The 23,388-nt window shown below is 43.1% G+C and overlaps 1 long non-coding RNA gene across 1 annotated transcript in view; it reads right to left on the reverse strand.

Annotated features, from left to right (window-relative positions):
- The window catches only part of LOC148129660 (uncharacterized), a 33,470-nt gene that overhangs the window by 103 nt on the left and 9,979 nt on the right, over positions 1 to 23,388 (reverse strand). Inside the window, exons 2-3 of the long non-coding RNA XR_015745212.1 lie at positions 10,279 to 10,493; positions 1 to 1,411 (exon numbers count right to left, since the gene is read on the reverse strand). The exon at positions 1 to 1,411 is cut by the window's left edge and continues 103 nt beyond it. This is a non-coding gene — a long non-coding RNA (uncharacterized LOC148129660). The remainder of the gene's footprint in view (positions 1,412 to 10,278; positions 10,494 to 23,388) is intronic.

Here is a 23,388-nt window from a genome sequence, read left to right on the forward strand (position 1 = left end):
GAAAGAGAAGGAGGGAAGAAGGAAGGAAGGTCTTTGGTTTCCTAGTCTGGTCTACCTTGAAGAGCTCATGGGAAGTCCTACTTCCTTCTCCTAATCCTATATTATGGCCTGGGCTCTTTGATAAATTAGCTATCTTCTGAGTCCAGGGCATCACTTGGCCAGGATATCATTGAGCTCCTTTGTGTGCTTGGCTTGGAAGTCCATGATGGTGCCCCTTCATCTACAGTTGCTATCTTTTGATGGCCTTCAACTTTCGTTCAAGACTTGGCATGTTCTCCAATGGAACCTTGCCTTTCATATGAGTTCAAAATATCTAAACTTTCACTTCACGATGAGGGCTTCCAGGAATTAAACAACAGAATTAAATCTGGGAGAAGAAAGTGGCCATCCCCAAGTCTGTGTTAATGACAACCACAGGAACTTTCAAAGCGTGGTCACCGTCAGATCCATCCCCAGTCCGACGAGGGAAAGCTGATCAGCATAGCACCTGTGAATCATCCAAGACCTCTGTGGTTTCTCCAGCTCCTCTATCCAATTTGCAGTTCACATCCGTTCTAAATTTGCAAGCAGGCAACCCTTGAGCTAATCACACTGGCATAAATTAATCTAGTCGGAACCAAATTCATCCAAAATGAGTGCAGTTTCATCACCTTCTTTTAAGGACCCCATAATCCCTTGCGGGGTGGAATCTGGGCAACTGAATGGAGCTAGCAGAGTATTTCCTGGGCCGGATGCCCTTCCTGTCACCAATGCGGAGTTTTGTTCAGCAGGTATATTTCTCATTGTGCCCATCTTCCTCTACATCGGATTGAACTCACAGCCTCCTGATTGTGAGACAAGAGCTCCACCACTAGGCCACTGCAACACTTCCACATTACTGCAGGTTGATCTTCTAATATTAGCAAACCCTACTCTGTCCGGTCAACATTTCTCCATCTAATGGCAACGAAAGCTTGCTGAACCGTGTGGTAGAACCTGCATTGTAAATTAGACTGGAGGGTTTAAAAAGGGAGACAACATGATACCCGTGGCATCGTCAGCAATGGAGATACAATAAAGTTTGCTATGTGATGCACGGTAGAAATTCTGTGAAATACCTGGAGGTTTGCAACGTATCTAAACAGCCTCCATTATCTGCCAAAGGGATTAATATTAATGCAACCTCTGGCTCAGCAGATGGGAAACAGAGTGGTCCATTAAGGTGGGGTGGATACATATCCGAAATTGCTACATACTTCTGTAAATGGAAAGCCTGTTTCTCAGAACATGCTTCTCAGAGTGCAGGGGAATGAAAGATAAATAATGCAGTTGTTAATCGTAGGTCTTCATTTCTCGGCTCCGTTTTGCTGACACAGGATTGACTAGGATGGATATCTTGGATATCTGGACCTCTGATCCTGCTAGCTTCTCTCTGCAAAATGAAGTTAAAAAAAAGAAGCTGTCAAAAGATAGATCTAATGTTCTTCTCCCAGAGTGCTCAGTAGCACGACTGGAAAAGATCATAAATCAAGCTGGAAGAGAGCTGAGATTCCCACCGTTGGAGGAATGGATGGTGAAAATGTCAAATCCGGAGGAAATAGCAAAATGGACATATTTGGTCAGGGAGAAAACAATAAATGGATTCTGACAGAAGAGAATATTCGTAACTCAGGGTTCAACTGGTTCTTGGTGCTCTCTGAGTTTGGCGGTTTTCTTGCAGATGTTTCATAACCCAGCTAGGTAACATGATCAGTGCTAGAATGAAGTGGGGGAGGAGGAGGAGGAGGACTGTGGGGTCCTTGGTGCTCTCTGAGTTTGGAGATTTTCTTGCAGATGTTTCATTATCCAACTAGATAACATCATCAGGGCACTAATGGCTTTGGAAATCAAACTTCAATCTATTGATGGCCAGATCAGTTAAACAGGACTTCTTCCTCCTAATTTCCAACGTCTATCACTGGTTAATATTTTTCTAAATTGTTTTCATTGTTTCTGATTCTGTTCTTAGTCAACTTTCCATACACAGGTTCGACACTGTGGGTTCAGACCAACTTGAAAAATTAGTACCTACATCACAATAATTTTATTAATGCTCCCAGTTCAGGGTGGTGAGCTAATTTTTCAGACAGTGAAACACACATAGGTAAACATACACGCAGACACCTTTAAGTTCTAGCCTGCCACTCCTTATTTCAATAAACAAACCATTAGTAACAGGCTGGCTGCTTGGAGTATGAAAAATTATCTATGTTTAAAATTTAACAAATGTGGTAGAAGTGAAAGACCTATAGATAAGACAGATACTATACATATATATATATATATATATATATATATATACACATATACATATACATATACATATACATATACATATACATATACACATATACACATATACACATATACACATATACACATATACACATATACACATATACACATATACACATATACACATATACACATATATACATACATACATACATACACACACACACACACACACACACACACACACACACACACACATATATATATATATATATATATAAAACCAAGGGGAAGCCATTGTCTTTTTCTAAATTGCTATAATATGTTCATTGGAACAATGGGACAGAGAAGGAGAAGGCAAAGTAGAAGAAAAAGAGAAGAAAGAGAAGAAATAGAAAAGGAGGAAAGGAGAGAGGAGAGGGGAGAGGAGGAGGAGGAGGAGGAGGAGGAGGAGGACTGAGGGATCTTGGTGCTCTATGAGCTTGTTTATGTTCTTGCAGACGTTTCATTACCTAACTAGGTAACATCAATAGTATTAGAAGGGATTGGGTTTTGCAAGGAGGAGGAGGATAGGTGGATGACTGGGAGGAGGGGGGGAGGAGGAGGAAAAAAGAAGAGAAGAAAAGAAGGAATAGTAAACAGGAGGAAAAGAGAAGGAGAGGAAGAGAAGGAGGAGGGATAGCTGAAGGTCATGTACAGTATGTTCTTCAAACTGCATGTTGCTCCTATCTGCATGATATGAGCCACCTATAGCAGCCAGTTGCACTCAAAAATATGGGCAGATCTGTTAGTATATCAATAGACAATTCTAGTCCATTTGGAAAACTGTAACACTTCCAGGGAGTGGACAGTGGGAAACCACTTCTACCATCTACAGAAAATTGCAAATACCATCACCAGGAGTTCAGCTCAGCTTTAACAGATTAACAGAGTTGGGAGGGACCTTGTAGGTCATCTAGTCCAAACCCCTCCACCCAAGCAGGAGACTCTACACCATTTCTGGCAGGTGGCAGTCCAATCTCTTCCAGTGATAAAGCTCCCACAACTTCTGAAGGCAACTTCTGTTGCCTGGGTTGATTGAAGGATGTCTTTAATTTATGTCATATGCCTCGTTTCTATAGCAGCTGGAGTGTTTTAGTTAAGCAGCAGAACTCCAAAGAATACAGCAGATTAAGTGAGCAGACAAATAATGTGCTCAGCCCTTAAATGGCAATTTTGTCCAAGGCATCCCTTTTGACAGTTTCACAGCTTATTAGCCACAAAAATACAGAGAATTGGACTTTTTTTAGCTTCACGCTTGGATCTCACGTTCAAAGGCCTCCTGTGGTAATAATGGATTGTGACCTTCAATTCTGCCTCATAAATTAAGAATCAAGACCTCCCTCTCACAAGATACATAGTTTGTAGCACCTGGTAAATGAACATTTATAAAGAAGAAATAAGAAAGTTGCTTAACATATTTTTCCAGGAGGAAATGCGAGAAGGAGAATGGGAGGAAGGAAGATCTTGAGAAGAGGGACCAGGCCTACAGAAGCCAACCTTTTTTCTCTTTTGTCCTGCCAATGTCCCATGGTCATCTTCCCCATAGGTAAAGGTAAATGTTCCCCTAGCACATACATGCTAGTCATTTCCGGCTCTAGGGGGCGGTGTTCATCTCTGGTACAAAGCCGAAGAGGCAGCACTGTCCAAAGATGTCTCCATGGTCATGTGGCCAGCATGATTAAACACCAAAGGCGCATGGAACTCTGTTACCTTCCCACCAAAGTGGTCCCTATTTTTCTACTTTCATTTTTTTTTTACATGCTTTCGAACTGCTAGGTTGGCAGAAGCTGGGACAAGTAATGGGAGCTCACTCCGTAACACGGTGCTAGGGATTCGAACCACCAAACTGCCGACCTTTCTGACCGACAAGCTCAGTGTCTTAGCCACTGAGCCACCACTTCCCTTTCATCTTCCCCATAGCCAGCTGCTAACCAGATCAGAGTTTTCATTACCTGCTTCTGAGTATCCTTGTATTAGCTAGTACACTGTGCCAAGTGTCTATTCCGAGCTGAAGAGAATAAAGAAGATGACTTTGACAGTAATTTACAGTAACCATTCATTAGGCAAAAGTCCGGAGCAATGGATAACATTCAGATGTAACTCAGTTAGATATCTCCCTGATTCCCTGGAATATAAGAAGGGGAGAAGGTCCAGCACAACCAGGCTTGCAAGATTCGGTTATTCTAGCCAATCTGTGAGAGACAATGTGGCAAAAAGCTGTGGGGTGGAGTTAAAAGAGGCATCAGCCTAGAATCCCTATGTAGCCACAAGCGAACTAAGTCCAACCATGTTCGAGTATCAGTTGACCCTTATATAACTCTAAGCAGAGGGTGACACTTGAAGGGGAGAAGAGAAGAGAAGAGAAGAGAAGAGAAGAGAAGAGAAGAGAGGAGAGGAGAGGAGAGGAGAGGAGAGGAGAGGAGAGAAGAGAAGAGAAGAGAAGAGAAGAGAAGAGAAGAGAAGAGAAGAGAAGAGAAGAGAGAAGAGAAGAGAAGAGAAGAGAAGAAAAGAAAAGAAAAGAAAAGAAAAGAAAAGAAAAGAAAAGAAAAGAAAAGAAAAGAAAAGAGAAAGGGGGGAGGAGAGGAGAGATGTGTAGAAGAAGACATGGCAGAATCTGGGGATAGGATCAAAAGAGAAATCAGCCTAGAATCCCTATGTAGCCACAAGCGGACTAAGTCCAACCATCTTTGAGTGCCAGTTGACCCTTATGTAACTCTAAACAGGGGGTGACAGTTGAAGGGGAGAAGAGAAGAGAGGAGAGGAGAGGAGAGGAGAGGAGAGGAGAGGAGAAGCCTGGATTAATTACTTTGGGGTGACATTTCTCTGTGGACCACCAAAATTTTCTCATGGACCACCAGTGTTCCCCAGCCCACTGGTTGGCGACCACTGCTGTATAGCTTCTTTGTGGAAGACAAAGAAAGATGAAAGAGAAAAAAAAAGAGGGCTGGATGGGGCTTGAAAAGAAGCGAGGGAGGAAGGCAGGGTGGGGATTTGTAGGGGTTAAGAAGGGAAAGACGTAGGTGGGGTTACCAACTTTGTGAGACAAAGGGGATCAAAGACTGCAAAGCCAAGACATCAAAGCCCAACACAAGCATCAAGGGTGGCGTGTCTGTCTCTGTGTGTGTGTGTTGGGATTGTAATGTGACAATCACCACTGGGGTTATTTCTTTTCTCCAGATCTCGATCAATATTCTGCCTACAGCATACGACTGCAATTGAGCCCAAAATTTCTGCTGCTAAGTGAGACATCCCCCTCCCATTAACCTGCTTTGCAGCTCCGTTCTCCTGTGCAGGGCAACCAAAGTAGACCCAACCGATCAGCTGGGACTCAATGGGAGGCGGAGAAGAGATGGGGGCGGGGTCAGTCAGAGGTAGGATTTACTGGTTCTCTGAACTACTCAAAATTTCTGCTACCGGTTCTGCACAACCGGTGAGAACCGGCTGAATACACACCTCTGCTATTGGACATTTCCCCCACCCTGAGATATACGGTGGACACACCAGGTTGTATCCACACAAAATAAAGCTTGGAGAAGTTCTCATCAGCCCTCGAGCTCTCCCTCCAGCAAGATGCCGGAAGGCAGTGAGAAGAGGAATGTCCCGTGGGCGGGTGGGTGGCCAGACCAACCTCAGGCCTCAATGGAGCCCTTTCATCTCTTCAGTCCAATCGGCCCTTTTGTTCCCCAGTCCACCTCATGGTCTTGCCAAGCCGTTGGCAACAGTTTTTCCAGCGTCGTCACTCCCCCCACCCGTTACCCCCTGGCATCAGTGAGGCAAGTGTCTGGTCCTCAGACATGACTCTTGGCAGAAGAAATCCCATGTTATGAAGCACGTTTTCCTTTTTTGACCCCCCCACTCAGAACCACAGACATCCTCTTTTCATTTCGTCTTGTTGGGAGGAGAGGTGGCTGCACATAGAAAGCAGGACTTGTATATTTGCTCATCTCTCCCACCCGTCTTCTCCTTCTCCTTTTTCTTCTCTCTCCTCTCTCTCTTCTCTCTGTTTCCCTCTCCTTCTCTCTCTCCCTCTCCCTCTCTCTTTCCCTTTCCCTATCCCTCTCTTCCCCTCCCCCTCTCCCCTCTCTTCTCTCTCTGTTTCCCTCTCCTTCTCTCTCTCCCTCTCCCTTTCCCTCCCCCTCTCCCCCTCTCTCTTCTCCCTCTCTTTCCCTCTCCTTCTCTCCCTCTCTTTCCCTTTCCTTTCCCCATCCCTCTTCCTCTCCTCCCTCTGTCTCTCTCTCTCCTATTCTTCCTCCCCCTTCTCGACATAAAATGGAGACTTAGTAATCAAAGGAACCAGTCAGCAACAGAGTAAGTTCTTTCCAAAGGGCCTAGGATGCCATGCCAAAGCCTACAGCCAATCTTCCAGAGGCATTGGGGGAAAGCCAATGGGGATCACCAGGGAATTTTCAAGGATGACTTTGTCTCTTCTCCCCAACCTTGCAGACAGCCCATGCGTCTCCTGTCTTCTCCACCGCGACCTTTCTTCAGACTTGGAGTGACTGTGAGTCTCCACTTCATTGGAAATGGTCCTTCTTAAAGGCATCCTCTGTTCTAGAATGCAGAATGGTCCTCCCTTCCATCCTAAACCTAATTCCCAGCAGGCCAGGATAGGCAAAACTGATGAGATGCCGGGAGATGATGGTTAGTTGATCTACATCTGGTACTTGATCAACATCTGTAACACCCCTTTTTCTTACACCAGAAGTTGTGCTCTTTCTAGAGTTGTTCTTCAACTCAAAGTAGCAGGTGACACCTAATCCACTATCTAGTCGGGGTCAAATATGGTTCCTGGTTGGCCATCAGCCAGCTCAGGAATTATACCCTAGACTGATTTATCAAAAATAAATCGACATTCTGGAAAGTAGGCAAGGAAATGATGACGATCATTCAACAATGACCATGAAATCCCTAGAGTTGAACATTATATGAAGGCATCTTTCCATTAGGTCTGCTTGATGGTGTCTCATACTTGAAAAAGTGGCTACCCACTCCAAGAGTTGTGTGTGAGTCCTTGGGCATTGATGACTCATGAATTAGATTTATACCTCACATTTCCAGTAGGAACTTAAAATAAGGCCTCAATCGATGCTACTGTCTTAAAAACCCCAACGGTTGTTCATCTCTTTTGTCCTTCTCTCTTATTTGTCACAAGTCCTTCCTGAGAAATTATTTCTGAAAGGAACCATAACTGAAGATTAATGGGGAGGTGTAGTAAGCCAGAAACTCACTCACCTTCACACACAGCCATTCTACCTCTGAAAAAAATGTGAATTGCTCATCCTGGTTTTAAGGTCCTTCGATTACCACAGGAAGGTCACAAAACTACTTTAGGAGCTCAAGTTATTTATTGCGAGGTCTTCAGCGGTATTTAAAGTAAGGAGGGAAGTTTGAAGAGCAAGGCCAGTATAAGTCAAGATTGAGGGCCCAGCCAGTTTTGCATGGTTCCCACCAGGAGACAGTTTTCCCAAGCCTACTATAAACCTGCTCCTCGGTGTATAAAAAGAGCAATCCTTTAGTGGTGTTTCCTACTAGGCAACTTGCAGACGTGAAGGACTTCAACTCCCAACATGATCAGGAAGGACAAGGGAATTCTGGGAACTGAATTCCATATATCTGCAAGTTCTCTGGTTGAGAAACATCACTTGATGTAGAAGGTCACTTGGCAAACTCCAGCCAGTCGTAGGACCTGGCATTTGCTCCCTGTCTCCCTTCTAGCCCTGATGATGTGACTTAGTTGGGTAATGAAAGGTCTGCAAGAAAACAAGCAAGCTCAGAGAGCACCAAGAACCCCACAGTCCTCCTCCTCTTCCTCCTCCTCCCCCTCCTCTTCTCTGCAAACTCCACTCCATTCTAGCATTGGTGATGTTATCTAGTTGGGTAATGAAAGGTCTGCAAGAAAACATGCAGGCTCAGATAGCACCAAAGACCCCACCGTCCTCCACCTCCTCCTCCTCCTCCTCCTCCTCCTCCTCCTCCTCCTCCTCCTCCTCCTCCTCCTCCTCCTCCTCCTCTTCCTCTCTGCAAGCCTCACTCCCTTCTAGCACTGACGATGTTACCTAGTTGGGTAATGAAAGGTCTGCAAGAAAACATGCAGGCTCAGATAGCACCAAAAACCCCACCGTCCTCCTCCTCCTCCTCCTCCTCCTCCTCCTCCTCCTCCTCCTCCTCCTCCTCCTCCTCTCTGCAAGCCCCACTCCCTTCTAGCACTGACGATGTTACCTAGTTGGGTAATGAAAGGTCTGCAAGAAAACATGCAGGCTCAGATAGCACCAAAGACCCTACCGTCCTCCTCCTCCTCCTCCTCCTCTCTGCAAGCCCCACTCCCTTCTAGCACTGACGATGTTACCTAGTTGGGTAATGAAACACCTGCAAGAAAACCACCAAGCCCAGAGAGCACCAAGGACCCCTCGTTTCAACCCTGAGCCACACATATTCTCCTTCCTTGCACTCATCACCCCTCCGAGGAACGTTCAGAAAACAGCCGAACTGACCTCACTGAAGGCATTAATCCCTTGTCCCCCAAGGAGAACGAAAACTCCTTCCCGGGTTGTAAGCGGCTATCTTCATCATCCCAGTTATCAGCCCAGAAGAAGGGCGCGGAGCCTGTCAAGGCAACACACCTGCTTGTAGATCTGTTTTCTATGCCTGCCGGGCATTTTTACCATCTAGAAACCGACTTATTTGATCTTACATACGCCGGTGGGTTGGGAAGAGGGTGAGGACGGTGGAGAGCTGACATTTAGGAGGGTTGTGGGGGGGGGGACAAATAGCTAAGGATCACTATTCGGCACTCTGGGCCTGTCAAAGCTCGGAGGGCTGCTCGGCGTTGGGAGTAATTAAACCTCCGTTGGCATCCGATGGCTCCTAGCTTCGTGGGAGGTTGCAGACAGAAGGGAAGAGAAGAAGGGCGGAGGGAGGGGTTTTCCAGAGTCCAGGATAGAGCATTGGGCAGGACTCCCACCGCCCAAGGCAGACTGAGATCAGGCAAAATGTACTGAGGAATTTTTTTGGAGAGGGGGGGGGAGAGCATTGTGGGAAAATCTGGTTCTTCCTCTGGGATTTTGGCAGCTTTTGTCAGGAAATAGCTCTAGTTTGCTCATGGCCACATGGGATTAGAAGAGGTATCAGGAGGTGATGAATTTTGTACTTATCATAGTTGGAATGAAGCCGTTTACAATCTGTTTTGTCTCTTCCTTCCTTCCTTCTTTCCTTCCTCCATCCATCCATCCATCCCACCCCTTCATGCCTTTATTTCATTCTTCCTTCCTTCCCTTTCTTCATTTCTTTCTATCTTCCTTTCCTCACTCCATGCTCACTTACTCACTCCCTTTCTTGCTTCCTTCCTTCCTTTCTTCCTTCCTTCCTTCCTTCCTTCTTTTCCTTCCCCTATCCATCCATCCATCCATCCATCCATCCCACCCCTTCATTTCTTTATTTTGTCCTTCCTTCCTTCCATTCCTTCATTTCTTTCTATTTCCTTCCTCACTTCATGCTCCCTTCGTCCCTCCCTTTCTTCCTTCCTCCCTCCCTCCCTTCTTCCTTTCCTTCCTTTCTTCCTTTCCTTCCTTCCCTCTCATTTTCATCTGTCCTTTCTTCCCTCCTCTCTCCTTCCTTCCTTTCCTTCCTTCTTTTCCCTATCCATCCATCCATCCATCCATCCATCCCACCCCTTCATTTCTTTATTTTGTCCTTCCTTCCTTCCTTCCTTCCTTCCTTCCTTCCTTCCTTCCTTACTTCCTTCCTTCCATTCCTTCATTTCTTTCTATCTCCTTCCTCACTTCATGCTCCCGTCATCCCTCCCTTTCTTCCTTTCTTCCTTCCTCCCTTCTTCCTTTCCTTCCTTTCTTCCTTTCCTTCTTTCCCTCTCATTTTCATCTGTCCTCCCTCGCTCCTCCCTCCCTTCCTTTTTCCCTTCCTTGCTTTCCTGACCTGCTGTAATGAAACCCCTTGAGGTATCTCCTCTTGGAGAGGAAAATTTCTGACCAGACTTTCAGAGGTGAAGCAGGACAGCCCGCCAGCCTGTCCCGAGTCCTCCATCCAGCCCAGCCAAAGAAAAGGTTCCTTGTGAAGCCAAGTTAATCACTGCGGCTTGTGGAGGGAAGTCTGCTTGTAAAACTTCCCTGGCGTTTGAACACTCCATTGGCAAGAATCAAAGGGGGAAATTACAGGAGCTGCAATGGGCCCAAATGTGTGATGCCCTACAGGAAAAAGCAGAGGTCACTTGTGAAGCAGAGAAAGAGAGAGAAAAACTGAGGTTTCTTTTAGCTGGGTGAGGTGGGGAGAGGAAATCTGAAATTAGCAGGGTTCTTTCTGAGCTGTTGATTGGACTCTAACAAACCAAGTCAGGCTGCCGGCATTGCAATCATGCATGAAGATGACAAGTTGTCGTATTGATCTTGTTTTGATTTCGATTCCCTTCCGATCAGTGGTGGGATTCAAAAAAAAAAATTTTACTCCTCTTCCTCCTCCTGCATCTCTGGGCACAGACATCTCTATGTTGAGGTGGGGGCCTTTGAGCAAGAGAAGGTAAGTGATCTGCACACTGGGATACATGTCATGACACAAACGACCTAAACATCAAGATTTGCCCGAATCCCATGATTGCAAAAGGATGCCTTTGACAACACGATCACCAGGGCTTTCTACGTGTGAAGAGAACCCAAGGCTGCATTGGCCTCTTTGCAAGCCCTTCCCTCTTGAGGAGTTTATGGATGTTTGCACTAAGTGGTTTTTCCCCACAGCTAATCTTTGAAACAAGCTCTAGTGAAAAAGAGAGTGGGGTGTTCCCTTTCTTTCTTTCTCTTCTCTCTCTCTCTCTCTCTCTCTCTCTTTCTTCCTCTTGGCCTTTCTAATGGAGAGACCCTTAAGTCCTAATACCTACAAAGAGTTATTATCCATTTGGCCTGACTAATCCGGTCTAAATGGACACACACACACACACACACACACACACACACTGAACATGAAAGATTAACCTTACCACTGCAAACATTTCACCTTTGGAAAAGAGGAAAAAGCGACTTTACAAAATCTACAGCCTGCCTTCCAACCACAGACTAATTGATTTAACAAAATTAACCAGAAGGAAGAAAGCCCGGATTGAATTTCAGGGATCATCAGCTTTTGAAGAGACCAAAACTGACCAGTGGATCTTTGAAGGTGTTAGGACCAAGATCAGCTATACCCTTTAGCATTTCCCGAAGAAAAACAAAAGAAATACTAAGCCTCTTCTTTTGATTTCAGGGGCTGTTCCATTCTGTAGACTACCCCACCATCAACTGGTAATCAGGTAGGATTCCCAAAATCTTTTGGATATTGACTTTCCACAGCCATTCCATTGAACTGCTTTATACAGATATGGCAAGTGGAAATTTGAGCTATTTGGGGCTACTTAGATATCTACATGAATTTAGGGAAGTGAGGCAGGAATGACAAATCTTTTGCCGATGAGAGAGTTTTAACGAGAATAGAATAGAATAGAATAGAACAGAACAGAATAGAGTAGAATAGAATAGAATAGAATAGAATAGAATAGAATAGAGTAGAGTAGACTAGACTAGACTAGACTAGACTAGACTAGACTAGACTAGATTGGAATAGAATAGATTGGAATAGAGTAGAGTAGAGTAGAATAGATTGGAATAGAGTAGAGTAGAGTAGAGTAGAATAGAATAGATTGGAATAGAGTAGAGTAGAGTAGAATAAAGTAGAGTAGAGTAGAGTAGAGTAGAATATATTGGAATTAGAATAGAGTAGAGTAGAGTAGAGTAGAATAGATTGGAATAGAATAGAATAGAATAGAATAGAATAGAATAGAATAGAATAGAATAGAATAGAATAGAATAGAATAGAATAGAATAGAATAGAATAGAATAGCAGAGTTGGAAGGGACCTTGTAGGTCTTCTAGTCCAACCCCCTGCCTAGGGCAGGAAGTCCTACACCACTTCAGACAAATGGTTATCCAACATCTTTTCAAAAATGTCCAGGGCTGGAGAATTCACAACTTCTAAATCCAAATCTTCACAATCTAAAGACTTAAAGATTCCAATATTTCAGGGGCTGCCACAGAGAGGAGGGGGGTCAAGCTCTTTCTCCAATTAAGGAGAAAACCAACTTAGAACTAAGGAGAAACTTTCTGACAGTGAGAACAATCAACCAGTGGAACGACTTGCCTTCAGAAGTTGTGGTTGCTCCATCACGGGAGGCTTTTAAGAAGAGATTGAACCACCATTTGTCTGGAATGGTAGAGGGTCCCCTTCCTTAGCAAGGGGGTTTGACTAGAAGACCTCAAAGCCACCCCAAAAATATGTCATTCCGTTCTCCTGTGAAAGATGTCAGCACCAAAGAACAAAAGCCAACACCTCGGATTGTCATGTTCAGCCCTGGCCTAATCAAGTTAAGATCAGAAATTAATGAGTGTTTTAAAGGAGAAGCTGTGCGCCATCTCGGCGCTGCAGGGCAACAGTGAGCTATGCCATTTTATTTCACAAAAATGTAAAGCAATATCCTTCTTGGCTGCAGATAAAACAGGCAGGCGAGGAATATTTTCTTCTTCTTCTTCATCTGTTTTACAATTTGATTTGATGCCCCGCTGACTCGAATTCATTTTATTTTTCCAAAAAGTTTTTTTTATTTTTTTATTTTTACACATCTCTTTATGTGAGCAATGTGATTCCAGATTATAACACTTGTATATAATCATACTTTCATTTCCACCAATCTTATATAATATCATCACATATCATTATTCATTTCACTCATCTTTAAGTAATTTTCCATTTCATATTTCAATCCATTAATTCAATATCAATATTTCATCCAAATATAAATTTGCAGTTCTTTATCCCCTATTATTTCCTTTTTTCAGCTTACCACCTATTTTATTTAACTTTACACATCATTATTATCCTTAATTTTCCCTAAGCCAATTATATGATATACAGTCTAAAGAGGGTAAAAATAAGAACCAATATATTTAGGATCCACATGGTATATCCCATCAATCTATCTAATTTGATAATTAATTCCCCAACTTTAAACATAATCAACTGTATATTTTAAAACATGTCTATTTTAAAATATCCCCCCCTAAAATCACTAGAATGGCTTCTTAATATAACTCATTTCAACTTCACTTTTCTACTCGAATTCATTTTTGTGAGTGCGCTGAATAAGAGAGAGATGTTGGGGACTTCTGAGTTACGGAGCTGAAACAAATTGGAAATCGGTTTGGGAAGTCAGAAAGCTGGTCTTTTTAGCAAGAGAGGTGATATTCAGCAGGTTCTGACCAGTTCTGGAGAACTGGGAGTGGACATTTTCAGTGGTTCAGAGAACCAGCAAATGCCGCCTCTGACTGGCCCCGCCCCCATCTATTCTCCGCCTCCCAAGTCCCAGATGATTGGCTGGGTCTTCTTTGGTTGCCCTGCACAGGAGAACGGAGCTGGAAAGCAGGTTAGTGGGGTGGGGAGGGAATGGGGATTTTTTCAGTATCTTCCCCTGCCACACCCACCAAGCCATGGCCTGTCTCAAAAGTGAACGTCTAGCGACACCATCTTTTTTTAAAAAAACAAACAAACTGTTAAGTCTTTTTTTTTTCCTGATCCACAACCTGGCTCATAACTATAGCAAGGATAAATTGAAACCTCTTTAATCTTAAAAAAAAATTGAAAGAGAGAGAGAGAGAGAGAGAGAGAGGCAGAGGAAAATGTCCCCTCTGCAGGTCCATTTGCTCAACCTTTTAGCATTCGAGCAAATATATATATTCCACCTGATCTCCTAAGCAGAGGCTGAGATGCCAGCTAACTTGGCAAAACTTCCAAAATGGGTTTGCATAACAACCTCCGTGCCAAACTGTTCCTCAGCTAAAGGAAAGACCCAACTGCCAAGTGAAATCACATCAAGAAGTTCAACAGAACGAGCAAGTGGTAAATATATCAATGTGGCTAAAAAGCCTTCATGATTTGTGTAGCATTTTTGTGTGTGTGTGTGGGGGGGGTTAATCCCCCCCCCCAAGTGGAGCGTTCCCAACATTTTCTGCTAAAGTATCTTTCAGCATGTGAAGTTTGTTGCCAGAAAGCAAAGAGACAAAGCATTGAACGATGACAAATCGACTTGCGGATTTTTCTATACAGCAACGTTGAAATGGAGACTGATAGATGGATGGAGAATGGACAGACAGACCAGCAGATGGGAAGAGGGATAGAGAGATCGGCAGAGAGAAAAATGGAGGGTGACCTGACCCCCTTTTTATACACACACACACACACACACACACACACACACACACACTATCTCGATACCCATGCTTCGCTACAAAACTATGTGGCCAGGCTTACTTTTTGGAGAGGAAAATAAGAGGAGAAAAATTCTGCCTCTGCCTACCAGCATCCGTCAGTATTCATCTGGCTAGCGTCCTGTCAGTGTGCGAGAGAGTTGAGGACTGTTTGGAAAGTGAAAGAGTATTTGCTATGTGAGCAAGAAGGAGACAGCAAAGAGCCTGGGCGTGGATTAACTCAACTGTTCTGTACTAAAGCTGCTTGGTGCTGTGAAACTGAAACTGAAACTCCTCTCCTCTGCTTGAGTTTTGCATTTGGAAGAGATTTCTTTTCAGGTGGGGAGGGGGAGTAGAACTCCTTAGCATCAGAGTGGTTGCTTTTCTCTCCTTGATTAGTTTCCATCCATTGCTTCTTCTTCTGTCTTCTGGAGCCTTGGAGAATAACTTGACCTCCCCTCTTCTTTGTAGCAGCCCCTTAGATATTGATGAAATCATAACAACAGGCCAAGTTTTATGAATCCATAAACTTCTTCCGCGGTCAATAAAAGGTAGACATCCATGATACGGCCAGGGGTCACGTTACCTCAGGGACTTTATTACTTAAAAGTTATTTTTAAATAGTTTCTTGAAAAGAAACCTGAAAAGCCAACTATCTCATCAAATTGAATGAGAACTAGCAAGGAGGAAAATGTGCCAGCTTTTTCTACACCACTCTGGCATAAACTGTTTTTCCTAGCACGGATGATCTGTCTATTAGATGATCTTTCTGAGAACATGAGAGACACCTATATAAGCCAGGAGGTTTCCCTTTATTTATTCTGGCTCTGGAGTCTTTCATTTTATTTCTAAAAATGATGTTCAGTTTAAATTGTGGTCTGAAATGTTGCTTTGCTGTGACCGGATATATCTGCAGGCCTTTGATCTCAGTAAAATTTGACAGCTCTCAGGGAGCCAAAAAAAACCCCACTCTCAAGTCTGTGCTCCTCCAAAATATACATACCTATATCATCACATCATATCTTGATATGGTTTACAATAATCATTGGTTTCTTAAACTCCCAGCAGGTGCTCGACTTAAGTTTAAAGAGTTAAAGGTGAGGCTTAAATAGTAACTTAAATTAAATAGTAATTTCTTGACTTCAACTAATTATCACACAAGGTTGTGGGTGGGTGGATATACAAGGGAGCACTCTTTCACCAATACATAGACCTCTGAAAATTATCCTAGGGCACAAATTGCCTTAAATCAAAGGTTAAAATGTGGCCCAGGGTATGCTATCAAAGTTTATAGATCCAATATATTTCTGGTTCCATCTCCATGTCTCCATCTCTACCTCCAAGTCCATCTCCACCTCCACCTTCATCTCTACCTGCACCTCTATCTCCATCTCTCCATCTTCATCTCCAAGTCTACCTCTATCTCCATTTCTACCTCCATGTCCACCTCCATCTTTATCTCCACCTTCATCTCCACCTCCACCTCCATCTCTCCATCTTCATCTCTATCTCTCCATCTTCATCTCCATCTCCATCTCCATTTCCACCTCCATGTCCACCTCCATCTTTATCTCCACCTTCATCTCCACCTCCACCTCCATCTCTCCATCTTCATCTCCATCTCTATCTCCATCTCCATTTCCACCTCCATGTCCACCTCCATCTTTATCTCCACCTCCACCTCCATCTCCACCTCTCCATCTTCATCTCCATCTCCATTTCCACCTCCATGTCCATGTCCATCTCTATCTCCACCTCCACACCTACCTCCACCTCCATCTCCATCCCAGAAAATGGTGCGATCCATTTCAATTATGGAACCCTGCTTAGAAACACCAGTTTAGCCAGTCTGATTGACTTAGGAGTCTCATAAGCCCAGGTACTCTTATCATTTTTTTTATTCCCTCCCTTCCTCTTAAAGTATGAACTAACACCCAAACATTGACTTGAGCAAGGAGGTTGCTTCAGATCCACCAACAATGTCCTTCACATATGTCTTAACAAATCGTAGAAAAGAACCTCACACCATTTCATGCCAGCCTGAACCGCAATTCCAGTTGATTCTGTTCTCATGTCAACAGCTGCTTGCATGGAAAATCCAACGTTTAAAACTGCTCTCCACAGCACCCCAAGATAGCAGAGGTCATCAACAGAACTTTGAAGAAATGAGTCAACAGAGCTGATTTCATCCAACATACATCCTCCTCGCGTCCAAAGGGAAATCAGACTTAAAGTTGTGGGTTTTTTAGGGTCAGGCCACCCTTGTAGTAAGATAAGGCTCATGATTCAACTTGGATGACTCATTCTGGACCAAAAAATTAAGACAGGACAAAACAATATGGGATAAATACTTGTTTCCTTAAATGTGCTATTAAGTTGAAGACAAAAAATAATAATAAATTGTCCATTTGGGGTACGCTTTTCTATCCTGAATTAAAAGAGGAAACAGAGGAAAGAAAGAAAGAGTCGAAAGATCTAATTTAAGAACAAGATTACACTTCTTCTGTCTTTAAGTCTTGACAAAGCAGATCCTGTGGTCACCAAAGTACCTCAAACATATATTGTGGTGCCTACTGAATTCTAATTTGGCTAATTGTGTTCTTTTAGTAATTTTAAATTCCTGGATGTCTCATGAATGTTCTCAGAGAGAAAAAAATGGCCAATAAGATTCATTATCAGGATAGCTCTCTTTTTTGTCATTTTCTGTTCATTAAGATCATCCAGGAGGTATTTTATAATTCAGAAATCATATCTGTAGCAAATGATTCAAGAAACTCAAAAGCTCAACACTTCTACCCTGAGCGATCTATATTGTCTACTACTAAAATTAACACCCAAAACTCTTTGGTCTGAGAGGACAAGTGAATAAAATATAAAGAAGATGGACTATTGATAATGACCACTCAAGGACCAGAGAAGAAGCAGTGTTGAGGCCCGCCAGCGGCCAGCAGAGTAGGCAGCAGACTCGGATAGTGAGGATACTACACAACAAAGATCTACCTCCTTCAATGAGAGGCATTTAATTGCCCTTCATTGCATCACCCATTACGTTTCAACCAAACTTAGCACACAGACAGCCTACAAAGTTAGCTATGACCTCTCACAGCAACCAATCTGGATATTCTTCCTGTGCTCCAGGAAGTTCAAAGCCAGAGAGGGTATAAAACCCAGGCACTCTCAGCATCTCTTCCCTTTTCTTCGCCCACAAGCTCCAAGGCATGTGATCCTGTTCACCATTAAACCATCTTTCCAAACAGCCTCCATGCTTCCAGTGTCTTTCTCCCCACTTGGAACTGAACCCAGAAGGATATTTCTTCCAACATTGTTATGGCAACCATATTGTGTCAATTGCTAAGAGAACTGAAGAAAAGAGTTTTTTGTTTACTTCACTCTCTCTTTATTCTGCAATTGCTTTTGCCACCTACATAAAAAAGGGTGATTTAAGAAGCTGATAGCTCTCCAGATGTGATATGTTTCTGTAATGCTTGGCAGGGTTTAAATGAACAAATGAACAGTGTTGAACAGCAAAAGACTAGCAACCTTTTAAACATCTGGAGCTTTAAAGAAACACTGGGTATTTTTCAGCCAGCCTGAAAAGAAAGGAGATAGGAAAGAGGAGGAGGAGGAGGAGGAGGAGGAGGAGGAGGAGGAGGAGGAGGAGGAGGAGGAGGAGGAGGAGGAGGAGGAGGAGAGGAGGAGAAGAAGAAGAAGAAGAAGAAGAAGAAGAAGAAGAAGAAGAAGAAGAAGAAGAAGAAGAAGAAGAAGAAGAAGAAGAAGAAGAAGAAGAAGAAGAAGAAGAAGAAGAAGAAGAAGAAGAAGAATCTTTAAATGAAAATGTAAATAATTCTTTTCAAAAATGAAAAGAGAAAACATCACTAAAGATCTGGTTTGATCCTACCATATAGCAAAATGGTAAATCTTGACATTAAATGAGCAAGAAATATTTACTAGGAGTTAACTTGACTCTGGACATATTTCAATCCATTTGCAGAGTTTAATCCAATTTGGATCTCTTTATTTATTAGGAAATTAAGATCCTGGACACGTAATTCAATTTTTTACAGTCACAAATAGAAGCCTTTCCCCCTTCCACACACATACCCCCACGTGCGATTGTGCCTTTTCTGTGTCCAACGAGGAAAGGCATCTTAGGTCTCAATGCACAAATGGTTTCTTCACACCAGCCTTTGTGTAGGAGGAAGCTGTGCAGAAGTTCTCATGATCCTTTTAAGTGCCAGATCAGCAACAATAACAAAGCACAAAAGCTAAGTGGCAATGTATTTGACCCTTCATGGAAAGATCATGAACCAATTCTCTTCAAAACAGCTCAGGAGATTAGCTGGACTCCATTAGTAGAAATATCTGTGTTCAGGCTGTAAAATTTAATGACCAAACAGACAAGAATTTGGCAAACTTAACACCTGCGTGACCTGATGGAGCCACCTGAGGCCTTCTTGAATTCCACTCTAGTATACCTTGGAGGTGGAGAGACACCATTGGCATTCCAACCTGACCCAAGACACCTCTGACCTTCTCAATTCTGTTGCTGCTGTTCTTATTGCGATGATCGGGCACAATTGGGATGTGGGTGGCATTTTGTGAAGGGTATCATAAAATAGGTGTGAGAAGATGGCCTCCACAAAACAGCTGCCTTGGGAAAGCTCGCCTGGAAGGAAATGAGGCAGGTGGGCACCCATTCACACAAAACATCCATTTCTACATTGCTTCAATGTTTTGATGGTCTGATTATGTCTAATGGGATGTCCATTGAAGAGATAAGATGAGTATTGACATTTTTGGACTTTGGTCTCAAGAGAAGACTCCTGAGAATGTGTGATGGACAGCCAAGAAAACAAATACTAGCACTTAGACTTATATACCGCTTTATAGCCCTCTCTAAGCGGTTTACAGAGTCAGCTTATTGCCCCCAACAATCTGGGTCCTCATTTTACCCACCTCAGAAGGATGGAAAGCTGAGTCAACCTTGAGCCTGGTGGGATTTGAACTGCCAAATTGTAGGCAGCTGGCTGCAGAAGTAGCTTGCGGTACTGCACTCTAACCACTGCGCCACAGACGCTTCTTACATGGTTTATTGAAAAAAAATCAACCCAGCCTCTCATTTGTGGCCCCGAAAATATGCTCTTTCTGTCTTGCAGTACACTTTGTAGAAGACCCCTGATTCAAACTAGAAAAAACGATCATTGTGGTTATTATGGTTATTATCACTATGAATAGCTTTTAGGCCCTCTCACTCACTGCTTACTCTGTGAAGAGAAAACATCGTGGAATTTCACAACTTCACAGAAGTTTCAAGTCAAGGTCTCCATTTTCTTCCTCTGAGAACAGGTCAGTTTTGAGTGCCACAGATGTCTTGGAAACTGTTCTCCAAGGACAGTCATCATTTTCATCACTTATGACAGAATAAAATAATTGGAGCATTCTGTCTGCTCTAAGATTGCATGGTTATATATTATCTTGCCTGGATGCAATATTTTTCCTTGTCATCATGATGTCAGATGTTGAGACACAGTGGGCAGCAGAAACATCTGCTTGCATCAAGAAGAGAATCTTCAGTGTAAGACAGATTTTTTCTTCTTCTTCTTTGTTTCAAGCCATGGGCAAAATAACCATAGTAACTGTGATAATAAAAACAGTCATTTCAAAAGTCCTTCATATGAACCCTTCATGTTGAAATGAAGAACCTCTTCAGAGCTTTGCATGGCTTTGACATCCAGTCAACAAGGCACAAACAGTGATGTAGCTTTTCAACAATGTAAGTACAACTACTTATTTCATTATCTCACTTGCCTTGTCTGGGTCTTCACCTGAAATATCTCAATAATATCAAAATAATCTGATTTAGCTTCATCAGTCCCGGTGGAAATTAAAAAGGACCAAACTTGTGCTTGGTTATATTTAGATAGATAAGTTTCACCAACGGGGAGAAAAATGTTGTGTGAAGTCATCTGATCTATGGAGCAAAACTTGCTTGCATCTTTATGATGTTTCCAAATTTGGTCATAAGACTTCTCCAGTCAACAAGGGGTCAAACTATTTTCCAAAGCACCAAAAGGCAAGATGAGAAACAATGGATGGAGACTAACCAAGGAGAGAAGCAACCTAGAACTAAGGAGAAATTTCCTAATAGTGAGAACAATCAACCAGTGGAAGAACTTGCCTTCAGAAGTTATGGGTGCTCCATCACTGGAGGCTTTCAAGAAGAGACTGGACGGCCACTTGTCTAAACTGGTATGGGGCTTCCTCCATGTGCAGGGAGTTGAAGACCTCCAAGGTCCTTTCCAATTCTATTATTCTATGTTCTATAATTGCACATGTGGTGGCAGATTTTTCTTCACTAACTGAAGCTGATGAAGCACGAACAGATGTTGTTCTTGACTGGCATTTGAGATGTTTTCATGTCCCTCCACCCAGTTTCTAGAATCCTTTTTGCTAATTGCAAACTTGGCATCACCTCCCAGTGCAAGGAAGTTAAAAGGGAGAAGGACAAAGACATTAGCATGACACTGCAGGTTTTATTAGGGCCTGAAATTATTTGTGGTTTCCTTCCCATCCCGTTTCAGAAAAACCGACTTCCTCATCTTCCGTTAGAATTCCAGGCCTTCCAGAATGAAAGGCTGAGATCATACCAGTTTTAACGGTCTCGGGGTTTTTTTTTTCAAAGACAGTGGCTTCTAAATTGTTTTCCACCATCTGCAGGTAGTTTCCCCTCTAAATATATCCAGAGCAGTTAGAAATACCATCCCTGGGAAACTGTGAACACCTGATTTTTCCAGGCAGGATGCTTAAGTTGTTACAGGACAGCAGGGATCGTCTTAAAAATAGACCTGTGGAAAATTGCACTAACCTTACAACTGCTAGTAGCAGCTGTTAAGCAAGAGGAGAACATGGCATACATACCAAAAGCCAATCTGCGAGTTGTAGCTCAGGGTTGAACTGTGGAATCCTTGGTGCTCTCTAGAAGCACTGATGATGTTACCTAGTTTGGTCATGAAATGTCTGCAAGGAAACCACCAAGTTCAGAGTGCACCAAGGATCCCACAATATGTTGCTGTCAGAAACCCTACAGCTAACTGAGATTTCTTCCTGGGAATCTAGCATTTAACAGAACAACAGAGTTGGAAGGGACTTTGGTGGTCTTCTAATTTCAGACAAATGGTTATCCAACATCTTTTTTTAAAACTTCCAGTGTTGGAGCATTTACAACTTCTGGAGGCAAGTTGTTCCACTGATTAATTGTTCTAACTGTCAGGAAATTTCACCTTAGTTCTAAGTTGCTTCTCTCCTTGATTACTTTCCATCCATTGCTTCTTGTCCTGCCTTCTTGTGCTTTGGAGAATAGCTTGACTCCCTCTTCTCTGTAGCAGCCCCTGAGATATTTGAACACTGCTATCACATCATCTCTAGTCCTTCTTTTCACTAGAGTAGACATACCCAATTCCTGCAACCATTCTTTGTGTGTTTTATCCTCCAGTCCCCTAATCAACTTTTGTTGCACTTCTCTGCACTCTTTCCAGAGTCTCAACATCTTTTTTTTTATATTGTGGTGACCAAAGCTGGATGCAGTATTCCACATGTGGTCCTAACTAAGGCTTTATAAAGTTATAAACACAATTCAACCTAGTCCAGCCACACAAACAATCTGGGGTCCTTCTTGGTAGACAATACCTGCCTTTTCGATCTGGACATGGGAATGTATACTCCAAATTCCTATTTAATCAGATTCTTCTTATCTCATCTAACCAAGGCTAAAGATGTCCACAGGTGCTTCCCAATAAGGCAGTACAATTCTGATGCTGGCAGGGTAAGTAGTCCACTCCCAATGACAGCAGTGAGATCATCATCATTGAGAGCTAATAGTCATTGGCCCCACACCTCACTGCACCATACATCATCTCCGCGTTGCCATGGTGACTGAACTTCTCCCTTTCAGCATCCTTGGATCTCACCACCCTTCATGCCTTGCAGGACAAGACCCAACCCAACCCTAGGATAATGAAAATCTGCCGGGGATAGGATGCCAATTTTAGTGTAGCTCCAAGGCCCTCTTTCTCTTAGATGTCATCTCCCCATAGCAAGAAATCCAAACTGAAAAGATCTCAACTAACCAGAGAGCAACAGCAATAAAAGAGACCTGGGTTTCATTGTCTGTCAAAGCGGGTTTTTTTTTTTCTCCTGTGTGTGAGCAAATAGAACACAAGGAATGGCACTTAATTCCTATTTTTTTCCCCATGTGTAATGAAGAAGATGTTGGCAAGCCAGGGGTTCTTAACAGCTGAGTATATCTCTAAGCACATCCAGTTTCAATTAGACATTATCCAGGTTACAGGCCCCTACAAGCAAGTCAACCCTGCTCCAAGCAGATCCAAATTTTGGCACCTTTCCTGAAAAAAACGGTATAATCAAGGATGGGTTATATTTACATGATTTGCCTGGGTGAGCAAAATGCAAAATGTAAAGGAGCGAAGGAGAGGGAGAGAGAGGGGAAGTAATAATCAAAGTCTCTCTGTGTTGTAGGATCCAAAAGATCACACCTCTTTTGACTTAACTTCACCATATTCATTCATTAGTGGAACAACTTGTCTCCAGAAGTTGTCAGTGCTCCAACACTGGAGGCTTTCAGGAAGAGAGTGGATGAGCATTTGACTTGAAATGGCATAGGGCAGGGGTCCCCAAACTTGGCAACTTTAAGAGTTGTGGACTTCAACTCCCAGAATTCTCCAGCCATCTGTGGCACAGGGTTTCCTGATTGAGCAGAAAGTTGGACTAAAAGACCTCCAAGGTCCATTTCCAACTCAATTAT

This window comes from Notechis scutatus, chromosome 12 (genome assembly GCF_049901735.1).
Source record: "Notechis scutatus isolate UNSWTSFEM ecotype Mainland chromosome 12, rNotScu1.2, whole genome shotgun sequence".
Classification (NCBI taxonomy): Eukaryota; Metazoa; Chordata; class Lepidosauria; order Squamata; family Elapidae; genus Notechis; species Notechis scutatus.